Source organism: Dipodomys spectabilis, unplaced genomic scaffold (genome assembly GCF_019054845.1).
Source record: "Dipodomys spectabilis isolate Male_0828 unplaced genomic scaffold, ASM1905484v1 ptg000137l, whole genome shotgun sequence".
Taxonomy (NCBI): domain Eukaryota; kingdom Metazoa; phylum Chordata; class Mammalia; order Rodentia; family Heteromyidae; genus Dipodomys; species Dipodomys spectabilis.
The window spans coordinates 6,844,325-6,861,809 of NW_024870814.1; positions in this window are offsets into that span (position 1 = coordinate 6,844,325).

A 17,485-nucleotide genomic window follows, 5' to 3' on the forward strand; every position below is an offset into this window, starting at 1 on the left:
AGGGATCATTGTAGTTACAGAATTGCAAGTGAAGGTGAACGCACTGCCAGCTTCTGCCAATTGCTACTGAATTTAGCACCTTATGAAGCTAGGTTCTCAGATTAAAAAAAAAAAAAAAAAAAGACCAGAAATCTGGATTTTTTTGATAAATGTTGTCTAGTTTTAAGTATTACAATTTTTTTAAAAAGATTAAATTATAAGTAAATGAAACTATATCGGCAAAACAAAACTTCTATATAGAGGACCTTTGGACTGATAAAGGGGATAAAGATGATATGGAGTACAAATTCAACTGGAGACACCAAACCCAGGTGCTGCCACCTCCTTACACACTAGCCGGTTTAAGCAGGCTTCTTTTTGTGTGTTTTATACTCAGGAATGCTCCCTGCCTAGGTTGTCCGATCATTACAGATAGCAACATCCTCTCTGATTATTCCACAGGGCAGAGCTTATCGCCTGGTGTTTAATGGGTAGGGCAGACAAATGAACAGAATTTATTTATCTTTGTCCTCCACTGGGCTGTCTTAATCTCAAAGACTTGGAGATATTCTTCTCTCCCTCCGTTCCCTCGGAAGAGCTGTATCCCAGAGAGATTTGGGTTTCCCTTGACCAAGGGATGGTGGGATGATGCAGCATTGGAGGGACAAAGCCTACTAGAAAGGCCAAGCCTAAACCACTGTGTTCAATGCCCCTGAAATTCATGCTGAAATACCCATGGATGATCAGATGCTGACCATTGAAGGCCACAGCTGCGCAGGAAGCTGGCAGTACTAGGGTTAAGCCTATGGCTGAACTATGCAGGGTAGAGGCTTTCTGAGGGTGCTGGAACAGAGTTCCAGTGCCAATCATAAAGCTTCATGGAAACAAGGGCACCAACCATAGAATAAGAAACATAATCCCTGACCTATTTTCTAGCACCATTTAAGACTAGAAGCTAACATCAGTTATTTGGTTAACCAGGTAGAAATTCAATCACAAGATTGAGCTTAGAAATCTGAGCACTGTTGATACCAGTTGCATGGACACCTGTGAAGATTCTGTGGCTCTCAGGAGCTCTGCCAAGAAGAGAGGCTGACAGGAGTGAGACAAGGGAGTTGGAAAAGATATAACCAAGTCATCGATCATCAGGGACATGTGATTTGCTTGTCCCAGAGGTGTCTCCTCATCCTTTGTGACCATTCTATGGGGTCATCAAGGGAAAGCCAGTCTTTCATTTTCATGTTTACTTACAATAATTAAAGTAATACACACACACACACATTATGTGTGTGTGTGTGTGTGTGTGTGTGTGTGTGTGTGTACTAGGTCTTGAACTCAGGGCCTGGGCACTGTCCCTGAGCTGTTTTGCTCAAGGCTAATGCTGTACTACTTGAGCCACAGCTCCACATTTTTTTTGATGGCTAGTTGGAAGAGTCTCATGAATGATCCTGCTTATGCTGGCTTCAAACCATGATCCTCAGATCTCAGCCCCCCAAATAGCTAGAATTATAGGAATGGGCCATTGACATCCAGCTATAATACATTGTTTAATTTGAAATAGAAGAGACCTACCACCGCAATGTTCAAAAATCACAAATGTGCAGGTTGATAAATTATCTCCATGAATATACCATATGTCCACCCAGGTCAGATATAAAACAATGCCTGCTGTCCCAAAGCCTGCTAATGGTTTCTGCTAGTCACTACCCTCTTCCTCCTCCTGCCTTACCAGCAACTGTTCTGATTTTCACTCATAAGTTAATTTAGCCTATCATTGAGCTTTGTATCAAAGAAATTGTACAGAAAAAACTGTCTTTATAAGTTTTATCTAGATTGCTGCATGTGGCTCACAGTATTTTTGTTTTGTTTTCAATGCTAGAGCTTAAATCCAAATCCTTCCATGTGTTAAGCAAGTGCCCTACCACTAAGTTACCTTGTACTTCACCACTACCACCACCACCCCCAGACCCACTTGTTAAGCCTCATTACTATATAGTATGGATATACCACAATCTCTTTTTTTTTTTTTGGTCGGTCATGGGGCTTGAATTCTGGGCATGGATGCTGTCCCTCAGCTCTTCAGTTCAAGGCAAGCACTCTACTTGAGCCACAACACCACTTCCTGTGGTTTATTGGAGATAAGAGAGTCTCATGGACTTTCCTGCCCGGGCTGGCTTTGAACCACGTTCCTCAGATCTCAGCCTCCTGAATAGCTAGGATTACAGGTGTGAGCCACCAGCTCCGGCCACAATCTTTTCTTCTTTATTCCCTTGATGGATAGTTGAATTATTCCCAATTGGATCTAGTCACAAATAATGCTAATGAATGTTCTTCTCCAGCCATTGGTAGCCTTCTGCTCTTTGTTTTTTCATTCAAGAGTGAGAAAAAGCCAGCACTGGTGGCTCACATCTATAATCCTAGCTAAGATCCGAGGATCCTAGTTTGAAGCCAGCCCATATAGGAAAGTCCATGAGTCTCTTATCTCCAATTAACCACCAAAAATAAAATGCTGAAAATGGTGTTATGGTTCAAGTTTATAGAGCTTCAGCCTATAAGAAATAGCACCACCCCTCTGTACAGTATTTTCACAATAAAAAAAGAAAGAAAGAAATAGCACCAGGGGCTGGGAAGGTGGCTCAATGGTAGAGTGCTTGCCTTGCATGCATGAGGCCCTGGGTTTGATTCCTCAGCACCACATAAACAGAAAAAGCTGGAAGTGGTGCTGTGGCTCAAGTGGTAGAGTGCTAGCCTTAAGCTGAAGAGCTGAGGGACAGCACCCAGGCCCAGAGTTCAGGCCCCACGACTGGCAAAAAAGGAAAAAAGAAAGAAAGAAAGGAAAGAAAGAAAGAGAAAGAAAGAAGAGTTACCAGGCCTTTAGTTCAAGGCCCAGTTCTGGCACCAAAAAAGGGGAGGAGGGGGGAAAAATTTTAAATTATTAATTGGATAACTAGGAGTCCTGTGGTCATTGTGCCATATAACTCTTTTTTTTTTTTTTTGGTCAGTCGTGGCACTGAACTTTAGCCCTGGGTGCTGTCCCTCAGCTCTTCAGCTCAAAGCTCCACTTCCAGCTTTTTCTGCTTATGTGGTGCTGAGGAATCGAACCCAGGGCCTCATGCATGCAAGGCAAGCACTCTACCACTGAGCCACCTTTCCAGCCACCATATAACTCTTCAGCACAACAGCTTACTAAACTCAGATAATCTAAAAGAACTAATATTTTAATGTTTTTTGGTATTTCCCCTGTACTCAGCACAGCTATATATCAGTGCAGAGTGTCAAAGCTGAAAGAGATCTTATCCATCATCCATCTTAGAAGGTCAGAAATTTCAAATTCACAAATGCCATCTTTGGAATTTTTGCTTATCCTATTGCTTATTTAATATTTTTTTCTTTCAAGTGTCTAACTTTTTAAAATCTAATTGTCTGCGTTGGCCTTATCCTAATCAATAATAGCTATAATTGTATACTAGCTAGCTATATTCTTTTTTGTGACATATGAAAATGTATATATAATTATTCAGATAATTTTGTTAGCTTACCATCTGTGTCAGGTTTCCTTGCTGCCTTTTTCTATTCTATTTCATGCCCTTCTCTATCTTGGAAGTTGACATCAAAGGACTGACTCCGTCCTTTGGCTTTTGCCTGTGTGCAGTTGAGAGTTACTGGAGGGTAGGTACCATACAGATATAGGTTCCATACAAATACCTTGAGCTCTTTATCACCCTTTCCTGCCCCCATTGTCAGTGGCTGCATTTTCTAGCAAAAGCCATATGTTTGATCAGACAGCCCCTCTCTCACAGTTAATAGTTTCATCCTCTTGCCCTTCCAAGTCTAAGAGTGGTAAAGACTTCTAGCTGTTGCAAATCCCTAGAAAATTCCCCAGTATGTGGTTCTTTAACCCATGTCCATTCTTTTGTAAACAGTCCTCCATTGATCTCTCCGCATCTTCCCCCATTCATAAGGCCACCTGTTTCTTGCTAGGAGAAATTCAGTATCAAATGCCATCAAAAGTAGTACCTGTGCAGATAGAGACCTAGGAGGAATTCATCCAAAATCTTCCAGTTTTCCCAGTCTGTGAGGGTGACCACTAGGAATGTCCTGCTGGCTGAATGTGTTTCTCACTGTTCCTCTCCCAAGAAGCTGGACTGTTTTGGTGATTGTGCCCAAGTGTTCAATGTGACAAAGTTCACTAACTGATCTCTGTCTCTTACACTCCCTTCCCTGTCCCAATCCAGGTTCTGCTGAACCATAGCTGTGACTGAGATCATGACCCTCCCTCCCCCCCCTTCATTATCATTTCCAAGTCACAAATCAGTTCAACAAAGAGCCTGACCTTTTCTCTGACTCACCTTTTATTTACCTCTCTCCTTTGATCAAGAGTATTACATGGAAAGGCCCCATGCCCAACCCAACATCTCTTACTCCATAAATCTATGGCTTAACATATCCCTTCTGTCCAGAAGTAGTAGTCATTGATGTCTGGTTCTTAGGTAACTCCTAATGCAGTATTGGCTGCAATAGTAAATATAGAGAGAGAAAAGGGGGAGGGAGAGAGAGAGAAAGAGAGAGAGATCAATATAGTAACTATATATATTTCTCTCTATATATATAGTTTATACACCCATATATATATTGGGTTTGATTTGAGATATATATTTGTATGGTTTTGATATATATGTATCAAATATATATATGTGTGTGTCAAATATATATATATATATATATATATAATATGTTTGATTTCAAAATCCAGTAATTGCTTGCCAGGCAGACACTCTACCATTTGGGCCGCATCCCAGTCATTTTTGCTTTACTTTTCAAGTAAAGTCTTTGCCCTGGCCCCTGGACTATAATCTTCCTGTTTAGGATTCCTTCATAGCTGGGATGACAGATGCATGCCACCACACTCAACCTCTTTTTGGTTGAAATGCGATCTTGTCAACTTTTTGCTCTGGCTGGCCTTGAACCTACAAACCTCCTGATTTTTGCCTTCTCGGTAGCTAGGGTAACACGAGTGAGCTACTGTGCTCACACTGTGATTATACTGTGAGTGCTTCTCTAAAACATCAAATTGCTTTCTGAATAATCACCACACACCTTGATCCTGACTCTGGGAGACTTCATTGAATGAGCTCCTCCGTGAGCCTATTAGGAACAACATAGTATGAGAGATGTTCTAATAGTTACAGAAGAATGCTCAACCTATTATTATTATTATTATTATTAAAGCTAGTACTAGGGCTTGAACTCAGGGCTTTGCTTGTCTTTTTTTTTTTTTTGCTAAAGCCTGTCATTTTACCACATGAGCAACACCTCCACCTCTACAACCAGCTTTTTGCTGGTTAATTGGAGATAGAGTCTTTAATATTTTTCTCCCTAGACTAGTGTCAACCCACAATCTTCAGATCTCAGCCTCCCAAGTAGCTAGAATTACAAGCATGAGCCATTGGTGCCTGGCTACAACACAGTAATCATAAACAATATTGTTGTTATTATTATTACTATTCCAATATATGCTGGAGACATGTTCTGAGTTGAGGGTAGGGCAGGGGTGGATGTTTCCCTCATCTCTCATTGGCTCCCCAGAGGAGTGCTCATCAAGTCTCATTCTGGGCCACGGTTCATCTAAGAACCTAAGGATATGGAAGGGTGGCCTCTGATCTGTTCATGTCCAGTAATGGGGTGCAACATGTTGAGAAGGATAGTAGGGAGAACTCAGAATTCTTGAATTATCAAAGGGGTTCAGCTCCATAGCATGTTTGCCTCCGTTCTTGAGATAAAGGAATCTCCATGGCCTCCATGTCTGAGATTGGGGCCAAAGTTCCCACAAGTTATAAAAGTCCCTTCATCTAGCCTCCTCTTCAGTGCGTGGACCTTCCATGGGACTTTTGGTCTCAAGAAGTAACTTACCTGGGATCCAAAATCTAGGCCCTTTTTTTTCTTCTTGCTGTCTTGCAGTTCCATGAGTATCTGTTCAGAATGTGGGATAGGAGTCCTCATGGAGGGTTTCCAGCTCCCCCACACAGGAAGTCAGCTCATGCTCTAAGCACATCAGGGGGCTCAGCTGTAAGCACAGTCAGGTGATCACAAGACACAATTACCAGGTGGCCCCAAGCCTTTACACAGGACCCCCCCCCTCCGGTTCTCTCAGGCCTTGGACACCCTCTCATGTCACACCCCAGACATCTCAGCAGGGCTGGGAAAGGGCACCAGGCTGAGTCAGGAGCCCTTTAGTCAAGTCCCAGCTGTGCCCTCAACTACATCTTTGGCAAGTCACTGAATCTCTCTGGGCTATAAGAGGAAGATAACAGTCCTATGAAACTCTCAGGATTGCTAATGAGTATGAAAGTCCTCAATTTAAAGTGTGATTAATAGTTATTATTCTTTTTCCAAAGCCTCTTCCTTCCATTGTGCCTCATGAAATGAACTAAGGTGTCGATGTCTAAGAAGAAACTTTGGGCTTCCTTTTCCAGACAGGTATTTGCACTTCACACTAGGACTTCATTCAGAAGTCAGAGGGGAAGAGTAGGTAAAAAATTCCAAATTCTCTGGCTGAAAGGGAGAAACTTCTGAGCAGGCAGTACACCCGCTGATTCTTTCAAGAACATTCCACTGGTTTCTGTTCCTAAAGGGATGGAATTTGTTACCAGTCTGTCACATCCTTTTGTACAATGCTAAGGGGAAAAAAATTTCCAAAGACAAAACATTAGCCAGGAAACCCCACCTCACAAGCTTCCTTGATACGCGGTTGGTCTTCAGTGAGACTTGTTTGCAGCTGAAACACCACAGCAGTGGGAAGGGAAAGAATATTTTATTCCACTCAGTGTGAGGTCAGCTAAGGGGCAGCAACCTGTTAGCAAAGTTAGTGATATTTGAAGACTCTTGTTGTTTTTTAATGTGTTTGTTTTCATCCACACAGATCGCAGCTTCTCTTCTTTCTTCTGTGTCTCTCTTTTCTCTCTCTCTCTCTCTTTCTCTCTCTCTCTCTTTCTCTCTCCCTCCTTCATTTTGTTTTTGGCAGAGTTGGGCTTTGAGTCAGGACTTTGCACTTGCTAGGGCAGGTGCTCAATTATTTGACCTATATTGTTAATGCTTTTGTTCTGCTTATTTTGTAGATAAGATCTTGCTTTTTGCCTCGTTCAGCCTGGACTGGTAACTCCTCATTTATGATTCTTGCCAAACAGATAGATATCACTATGCCTAGCCTTTTCTGTTGAGGTGGGGGTCTCATGAACTTTTTTCCTCTAGGTTATCTTGTAACTACCACTCATATTCAGCCTTCCATGAAGTTGGGATGGCACTATACCAGCTATTGGTTGAGTATCTAGGAGGTATGAGCAATCAACTCCTGGCATCCTGCTGCTTTCTTTTTGTGATGGAATACTTACTCCTGAATCTCATCAGCATTCTTATTTCCTATCCAAAGGACTTAATGACTTTTTGGACAGTTTCTGTTTTCTAGTTTCCCATTGCCTTCTCATCCTATAAAGACAGATATTGAATAAACAGATCATTGGAAAGAGTTTCTCAATTAACTTTGGTGCAACCAGCATCACTTCTAGCATTGTCTGTTTCATAAATTAATTTGTCCTTAAAACTAACTCAATTCCACACATCACTCCCCTGTCTCCAAACCCTCACCAGGCTCCCCATTATCTCCCAAATTAGCATCCATCAGCTGAGCCCAGCCTTAAAGACCTTCCTCCATCTGGTCCCCAGAGCAGCATCCAGCACAGACCCAGGGCCAGACTCACTGATTCCACTCTTGGATGTAGGCTCAGGCCAGGGCACATGACTTGGAAAGGGGAATGAGACCTGGGTGTTAGCTCTGCTGCTCCCCTTACTCATGGCTTTATCAAGTACCTATTGGTCCCAGCTAGCTTCATCTCCTATGCTTACGTGGTCCAATGCTCTTCTTACTTTTTATTGTACAATTTTCATATTATTCTTTACTTTCAATTCCCCAAGCCTCTCTCAGATGGCACTTGTCATCCACACGTTCCATGTGAATGGATTCTGATCGTGTTACAGGGGATTTGGGTGAGCAGTTTATCAAAGGATGCATGCACAGTGGCTTTCCCTGAATCCTCATGGGCTCCTCAGGCTCCTCAGTGGAACATTCCTGGCTCCTTCATGAAAAATGGAGTCAGCCTGCCAGGACATTCCAGCCTGTGATAGTGAGAAGGACTAGGAGTTTCTGCCTATAGAAATTAATGATATGTGTCCACTCTACCATACTCCAGCTCACATTCCATTGTCTCCTTTTCAGAGACCCACACTGTCAGCTTCTCCAGAGAGCAAAAGCTCAGACTTCTGCTGAGTTGAGAGGAAAAAAAATATCTAGTGGAATGGAGTGAGAGCGGCTTCACAGGACTTGAGTATAACATCACAAGTTTGTGGCTGACTTACTTAATGTAAGTAGCACTGCTGTATATTCAAGTCAACCCATGTGTATACACACATCCTGGGCGTGTGTGTATGTGTGTGTGTGTGTGTGTGTGTGCGCGCGCGCGTGTGTACATATAATGACTGGAACTATCTCTCAACTAGTTCTTCCCAAATCTTCTTCATTTTAACGACCTACTAACTGCCCACTAGGTCCCAGATTTCCTGGGCTCCCTCTTCCATTTTTGGAGAAGCTTGTAGATTGGGATTTGGATTTTAGAGGCTGCTAAGTCAGAAATTTCTCTTCTGTTCCTGGTTTCAAATACTATAGCCATTGTCTTCTCACAACATCCTTTCCTACAATGTATCACTGTACATTGTATTAGTGCTTAATGCAGGTATAGATAGAGTTGCCACTTGTTGATAGTGCCATGGCACTGTTGGCTGTGGGCAATCTAGGCTAAAAGGAGCTGAAGACTCTTGGACATCTATATCCCTAGCAATAAGCATCTTGAGTATCCTTGTAAGTTTGCATGTAACATGAATTCTGCCATTCTAGAAGCCAGGTTAGGTCCATGTGTGGGCTTTGAGCCCTGAACTTGTAGTTGAGACAGCCTGAGAGCATCCAATGAAAGCAAAAATCATTTTTAGCTGTGATGATTTACTAGAACATGTTTATAAACACTTCATTTGACTATTTTGCCAGAACATTGGTAGGCAGCATCTATTTCATGATCCCAGTAAAGGACATGTGTATAAAATAAGGTTCAGAAATACTATTTGGCCTTGTACAATTCTGAGAAAGAGTTTCCAATAACCAAGTCCAGCCCTGTTCCTTCCAATAACCAACCTGAGTTGTCCTGTATGGTCATGAGGGTACAGTCACATGGGCAAAAAGGTAAGCACATATCTAAGAATGTGTAGGGTACTGAAGACTAGTTTCTAGTTAGGTTATAGTGACAACCTTCAGATGTCAGTGTCTTAAGATAGACTGATTTATTGCTTTCACCAAAGTTCCTACTGCATGCATTATCAATGAGAAGGACAGGGTGCTGGTGGCTCATGCCTCCTAGCTACTCAGGAGGCTGAGATCTAAGGATTACAGTTGGAAGCCAGCCAGGGCAGGAAAGCCCATGAGACACTTATCTCCAAAAACTACTCAGACAAGGCCAGAACTGATGCTGTGGTTCAAGTGGTAGACTGCTAACCTTGAGCAAAAGAAGCTCAGGGATAGCACCCAGGCTTTGAGTTAAAGCCCCAAGACCAGCACATAAAAGGAAAGAAAAAAGAAAAGACACTGGCTGTGGAGCTGGATAGGGCCATGGAATTCCCTGCAATGCCAAGGTCCACCATTTTTTTGGCTAGGAGGCCTAGAGATATCCCAGGCAGGCTGGTTTCATGAGCTCATTATTTGTGCTATTGCATGGATCCCCGGCATTAGAAGGGACTCATGCTCCAAGGACCCCACACCTAGTGGAATGTTCAGTTTTCACTGTCTTGAACTTATTATTCACTTTTGAACAAGGGTCCTGCTTTTCTTTTGCACTGGTCTCAATAAATTATTATATATAGACCTTCCGGTGCCAGGAGTGATAGTCAGGTTGGTAGGAGGACACTCCAGAAGTCACAACACTGAGTATTCACCAATCATCAGAACATGTTTCAACCTCTTAACAATCAGCGTGGGGGCTGGGAAGGTGGCTCAGTGGTAGAGTGCTTGCCTTGCATGCCTGAGGCCCTGGGTTCGATTCCTCAGCACCACATAAGCAAAAAGAAAAAAGCCGGAAGTGGCACTGTGGCTCAAGTGGTAGAGCGCTAGCCTTGAGCTGAAGAGCTGAGGGACAGCGCCCAGGCCCAGAGTTCAGGCCCCACGACCAGACCTAAAAAAAAAAAAAAAAACAATCAGCGTGGCAAGTAGTACATACCAGCTGGATATGAGCCCTGCTCATGGGTGGGTGGACATGATCATTTCCAAAGGGAGGTATAGTCATTAAGACAAGTGTTTGAGGTAGATATGATTCCTTAGCATGGAAACTAGAATACAGAGGGTAGGTCCTAGCTAGCTAGGTGGACTGCTTAAATATGCCCATCTCTGAACTTGGATTTTGAGGAGGAGAAATAACGAATTATATCTTCCTGGGTGGTGGGAGTTAAACTTAACACTGATCCATGACATCATGACTACAGCTAAAATGAGATGGTCCTTACATGTTCTTGTGAGCAAATCTTCCTTCATGAACAGCAAGCTTGCCTTTATCACTCAGTAGTAAATTTTTATTTCCTTTTTCAAAACTAAAAATCCCCTAGGCCAGGGGTAGCTAGTGTGAACCTCATACATTTTCACTCTTCCCCTTCCCCACATAGTGGTATGTGCCAAGGCTGTCATGACTCATTAACCATAGTTTCCTTCCAGCGGATTCTAGATGCAGCCTCAGGAACCCCCACCCAGGCAGTCAGAACACAGAAGGTTACAGCAAAGAAACCTGCAGTCATTATAGGGCTGGCCTTTGGCAGCTCTAGTAGCATGTTTCAGCCTTGGAATAAACAAGCCATGGGACATTGTTGTATTTTTTTTTTAAGTGTTTGTCTCATCTTTATCCTGACTTCCTGGATCAGAGCTTCTAAATCCTCCTGAGGGGTAGTGGTAGGAGTCAGAAGTGAGGGCAGTCTTGTTGAAGACTGCGATTCTACTCCTGCTCATCACCACCTGCTGCTGTTGCTGCTGCTGCTGCTGCTCCTCCTCCTCCTCCTCTTCCTTCTTGTCTTCCTTCTTTCCTTGCAGTTCTGGGGGTTGACCTGGGGGCTCTTGCTAAGCAGGCATTCTTGTTGGGTCACAACTCCAGCTCTGATTTTTGACGTGTGCCTGGATGCCATCCGCCAATGTTATGATTCCTGGTAGCTAGAATTACAGGTGCTCACCACCACATCCAGCTCTCCATTGAGAAAAAAAAAATCTCATGGGTTTGTTTTGGTTTTTGTTGTCTCCCTTGCTGGGGTTAGCCTTGAACAGTGATTCCAACCATTTCCACCTCCCAAGTAGCTAAGATGACAGGCATGATCCACAAGCTCCCAGCCCCTTTGAGAGTGGTATTCATAACCCATGGAGTGTGCCCTCACTCTGGGTTGTTAGTGTTAGAACGGCATTGCAGTATGATAAGAAGGCAAAGAGCCATACTCCCTCAAGGCCACCATGGTAGCCAGAGTGCTGGAGGGTGAAGAGAGTGCAAAATGAACCTCTGGGGACCTCATTTGCCTTTCCAGTGAGGACAGTCTCCCTCTAATGACAACCCCAGAGGAACAGGGCTTTGGAAGTAAAGTGTTTCCCCAGGCATTAATAGATTAAATGAGGCCACATTCATGACCTCAATTTTCTAATTCCTTCATATATTTGTCCCTGTATTGTTCCTGTGTCCCCAAAGAGTTTCTGGGAGCAGCTGGTGTGTGCTCATAAACAATCTCAGCAGTCCTCTCTGAGGCCTACTAGACACTGCTTAGCACTGAGTTAGTTTCATTCTTCTTGCCCTTTGCTCCAAATCTCAGGCTGAAATTTAATAGCTAATGTAACTGTAGGACAAGTATTACTCACCTGGAAGTAGAGGGAGGAAGGTCATGAATTCCAGGCCAACTTGAGATATAGAATGAACTGAAGCCAGCCTGGGCCACATAGCAAGATCATGTCACATTCAATCCATCCATCCATCCATCCATCCATCCATCCATCCATCCATCCATCCATCCATCCATCAATGCAAGAATTATAAGAGTTGTTAAGTTTGTGAAGGTTCTGTATTTGTGAATGGAATAATACCTTTGGCATTCATGGTGAGTGGGTTTGCACCTTCTAGGTCTCTCTCTCATTTGCTCCCTCTCTCTGTTCCTCTCTCTTTCTCTTGTCGTTCTGCCTTCCACCATGTTTGATGCAGTGAGAAGGCCCTCCCCAGTTGTTGGCAGTTTACATTGGACTTCCCAGCCTCCAGAACTGATAACCTTCTGTTCTTCACAAATGATCCTGGCTATGGTATTCCATTATAGCAGCCTGGAATGGACTAAGACTCCCAACAGATCTTCTCGCCCTCCCTTTATCCCTTTCTGTGCCCTGTAGCGCTGCTCATTGTGACCTGTGGCATCCAGGCTCCTTTGCCATAGCTCCTAGCTGGGTTTGAGGGTGAAAGACACTGAGAGTAGGGCTGGAGGAGACAGAGATGAGCATGTATTCCCCATTCCCTTTCAACAGTGAATGGCTGTTTCCCCTCTACGAGACTGAAGACCTTGTCAGAGCTACCCTTGTCCTTCATCGTCCTTCAGATCAGAGTAAGGTGAAGGCTAGTATAACCTGGAATGGGTCACTCCCCTTCGCAAGCCTACACTCTTGCAAGCTCCTCAAAAATCAACACTACAAAGATCTATGGCAGTGTAAGAGGGCCCACTGATCCCTACTCCATTCCATTGTGTTGGAGCCTCTCAAAGGCTGCACAAGCTCCCAAGCTTGCACTCTGCTGCCTTCTAGACTGAGTTCAGTGTGCCTCCTGTTTTACCTACTTGATGCTGGAAGGAGAGACTGAAAAGACTTGGCACTCAGTATGAAGGAGGCCGGGAGCTAAGCTCTGGCAGAGGGACTGTCCTGGAGCTCAGGTGCCTCTGCCAGTAGAGAACTGTAGGTCAAAGGCACTCTCATTTTCAGACCTAGTTTCCTCACCTGTATCATGGGTTTGTACTCCTTTCATGTTCTAAGCCAGGTACCTGTGGCTCATGTCTGTAATTCTAGCCTCTCAGGAGGCTAAGATCCCCAGGAATGAGGTTTTAAGTCAGCCTGGGCAGAAAAGTCCATAACTAACTAACCAGCAAAAATCTGAGCTGGAGGCATAACTCAATTAGTAGAGCACCAGCTGAGCAAGCAAGCTGAGCAAGTGTAAAAATCTGAGTTCAGAACCTAGTACCAAAAGAAAAAGAAAAAAAAAGAAGAATGTATTTCACAATTTTAAAAATGCTTAAAAACAACTAGACTAGAAGATTCTACAGTCTTTTCCAGGTCTGCTGTTAGTGAGCATAAAATCAACCTCTCTCCCTCACTGTTGTGCCAGGGATGCTCTGGTCCCAAGAATTAATGGAAAACTGATGAGTAAAGACCCATTGCCTGCCAGCCTCCCTGCCACAGCAAATCTACCGTGACTGGGAAAATGGTTTTGTTCTGCATCCGACCTCAGCACCTTCTCACTTACTTCTCACTTGTTTCTGCCACTATTTTTAGGAGAAGAAAAGAAAGGGAAATGTTAAATCAGCTGCATAAAATGCAAACCAGCCCAGCAAACAAAAACATGGGCAAGATGGTCAGGATTAGCTCACTGTGCCTTTGTGGCACTTCTGAACTGACCTCAAACTTTGCAAAGGTTTGGCTTATAGCTGTGGAAGCTGGCAAACCTTAGTACTGTGTCCCAGAAATTTACTACTAGACAGAATTATAGAGTAGTAACGAGTATTTTGAGCTCTAGGGTCAAATACCTGTGGGTTCAAATCCCAGCACCACCACTAATGGAGTAATCTTAACAATGTACTTGTCTTGTCTTGTCTTTCTGTCTTTCTGTCTTTTTTTTCTTGCTTGCTTGTCTGTCCTGAGCCTTGAACTCTAGGCCTGGGAGCTGTCTCTAAGCTCTTTTTGTGTTTGCTTGGCTCCAGACACCTGGTCTGTGAGACTCTATTAAGCAATAATAACAATGATATTAATGTTAATAATAATAATAGAAAACAAAAGCAACAGTAATAATAATATCTACTTGGTAGGGTTATTATGAGGATTATAAATGAATAAATAAATGTTAGTAACCAATAAAATAGCTATTTATGGTTACTATTGTTAGAACAATTCCCTTTGACTTCAGAAGCTCAGAGATGAGAACTCAATGATCAGTGCTCCACTAAGAAACCCTTCTCAGTACCACTCACTTCCTCTTTGCTTTCATTTAGAGCTTTTTATGATGTTGGTCATTTATTGAATGCTCATTATGTTCTAAATCTTAGAGATATTACTCAATAGCCAGATCTGCTTCCATTCTGGGCTGGGAATTTTGCAGTATAAGAAATGAATGGGGCTGGGAAGGTGGCTCAGTGGTAGAGCGCTTGCCTTGCAAGCCTGAGGCCCTGGGTTCCATTCCTCAGCACTACATAAGCAAAAAATAAAAAAGCCTGAAGTGGCGCTGTGGCTCAAGTGGTAGAGCGCTAGCTTTGAGCTGAAGAGCTGAGGGACAGCGCCCAGGCCCAGAGTTCAGGCCCCATAACCGGACCAAAAAAAAAAGAATGATCTGGGGCTGGGAAGGTGGCTCAGTGGTAGAGTGCTTGCCTTGCATGCATGAGGCCCTGGGTTCGATTCCTCTGCAACACATAAGCAGAAAAAGCCAGAAGTGGTGCTGTGGCTCAAGTGGTAGAGTGCTAGCCTTGAGCTGAAGAGCTGAGAGACAGCGCCTAGGCCCAGAATTCAGGCCCCACAACCAGCAAAAAAAAAGCAAGAAAGAAAGCAAGCAAGAAAGCAAGCAAGCAAGCAAGAAAGAAAGAAAGAAAGGAATGATCTCATTCAACCTCGCAGCCATCCTGAGAAGTCAGTATAACTGTCTCAATTATAGTACATTTATCATTGTTATTATTGTTGTTGCTATAGAAGCATTTGAGATGCTCCTGATTTGGTCAAATCTCTCCTTGTAGGAGGGTCTCATTCTGGGGACTAAGAAGGTAAAAAATTGCCCTTAACCACTGAGACCAGGAACCAAGGACAGACATAATCCTCACCCGGGACTCTCAAATCTAGATTGAACCGTGTAATGGAAATGCCTTCTGGCATGGTTGGTGGCAAAGTCATCCAGTGTTCTATAACCTGGGTGGTACTGGGGTCAGGAGCACACCAAGTGTCTGGAGCTGGCCAAGCAGTAACCACAATCCCAGCAGAAAGTCCACTGGCCAACCACCTATAACTAATTTTGCAAGGAGATAAAGTATTGAGAGAGAGAGAGAGAGAGAGAGAGAGAGAGTGTGTGTGTGTGTGCTGGTCCTTGGCCTTAAACTCAGTGCCTAGGCTCAGTCCTTGGGCTTTTTTGTTCAAAGCTAGTATTTTACCATTTGAGCCACAACTCTATTTCTGGACTTTTTTTTGGAGGGGGGGGGAGGGTAGTTTTTCTGTCTGGGCTGGCCTCAAATCTCAATTCTCAGATCTCAGCCTCCTGGGTAGCTAGGATTACAGCATGATCTGCTGGTGCCCAGCTCTAGAATGACATTTTATAACATTGCTTTTACAAGAATTTCATCAGTAAGCCAACTTTTCCAGTGTTTCTTTTCCTTCATGTGTAGAGACCTGATCCCCGTCTAATCCTCCCAGTGATGCCTCCTGGACTGTTGACTTCCAGACCCTCCGTGGTTTTGACTATTTGTCTTTTTTTCTTTTTCTTTTTCTTTTTTTTTTTTGTTATTGTTGTTGGTCATGGGGTTTGAACTCTGAGCCAGGGCGTTGTCCCTGTGCTCTTCAGGTCAAGGCAAGTGCTCTTGAGCCATAGCACCAATTTTGGTGTTTTGGTGGTTAATGGGAGATAAAAATCTCACAGGCTTTCCTGCCCGGGCTGGCTCCGAGCGGTGATTCTCAGATCTCAGCCTCCTGAGTAGCTAGGCTTACAGACCTGAGCCACCAGCACCCAGTGGCTTTGACTATTTCCTAGAAGATGAAGAAAAGTGTCTCCTGATTTTCTTCCCTCATCTTCCTCCTGTATACTATATTGTATGAACAAACAATGCCAAGGCAGGCCGGTTGGCACTCTGGGAACTGAGAACCCCAGTGTAAGTCTTTCAGCCATATGCGTGTGCTTGTGTTGAGAGCTGATTCATAAATCTTGCTGAAGGGGAAAAGGCCTTTGAGCATGTTGGAAAAGGCTGGCTTTCATTTGTTTCTTTTCCATCTCCTCTGGAACTCCTCCCATTCCCCAGAGCTGCATTTGTCCTCATGGGGGATACTGACAAACAAACACATGTACAAAATAAGAACAAGAATGTTGAGCTTAGAATTAGGAAAGTAGGGCTGGAACCTAGGTTGGTTATTCACTATCTGCAAAATCTTGGGTAGGTTGCATGAACCTCTCTAGGCTTCATTTTTGTCATCTGTGATATTCATATATTCAGTGATATTCATATCCTATGTGTTGTTGGGAAGTTTAAGTAAGAATCTAAAAGTATCCATCAAAGTCACTGGTTCAGAGGCAGCCTCCAAGAAAGACTGTCAACTGAAAGTTGCTCTGTTGATAGAGCCTCAATAGAAGAAGCTCCCATCTAAGTGAGTGTTGAGATGGACATTTGAGAGTTGGGAGTCTGTAGCAACTTGCAATTGTATTATAGTTGGTTCATACCATTCAAATATCTTTTAATATTTCTAGAAAGATGCTGATGGTTCAGGCCTGTAATGCCAGCTTCTTGGGAGGCCAAAAAAAAAAAAAAGGATCATGGTTCAAGGCCAGCCCAGACAGAAAAAAGTTCACAAGACCTTATCTCAAACGTAATAAGCAAAAAGCAGTACTAGATTTATATCAGGAAGGTCTCACACTAGACAAAAGATCAGGCAGAAGGAATGAGAGGATGTGTGTTTTTTTTTTAATGTTACTGGCTTTAATCCATAAAGAAGTTTACTTCTATAAAAGAAAATTAGAACTGTTAACTTAACTACATATATATGTAGACATTTCTTAGCAGGTGATGTTTATATCAGATGAATCAAGCAATTTCCTTTCTTTTTTTAAAGTAGTTACAAGACATAATGTAATGCTTGTCCTAATTACTTTAGTAAATTAAAGCATTTTGGGGAAAAAAAAGTTTTCTAAAGGGGAAAATAACAAAACAAAAATCAGCACTGGAGGCATGGCTCAAGTGGTAGAGCACTAGCCTAGCAAGTGAAAACTAAGCTGAAACCCCAGTACCAACAAAACTATCACTATATATATATATATATATATATATGATAGGTATCTGATATATATGAATGAAAAATCTAAGAGACTAAGCCCAGACCCTGAGTCCAAGCGCAGTACTAGAACAAAAAGAAGGGGGAAAAAATAATCCAGATCCACCATTTTGCTTAATATGAGCTCTAATTCCATCT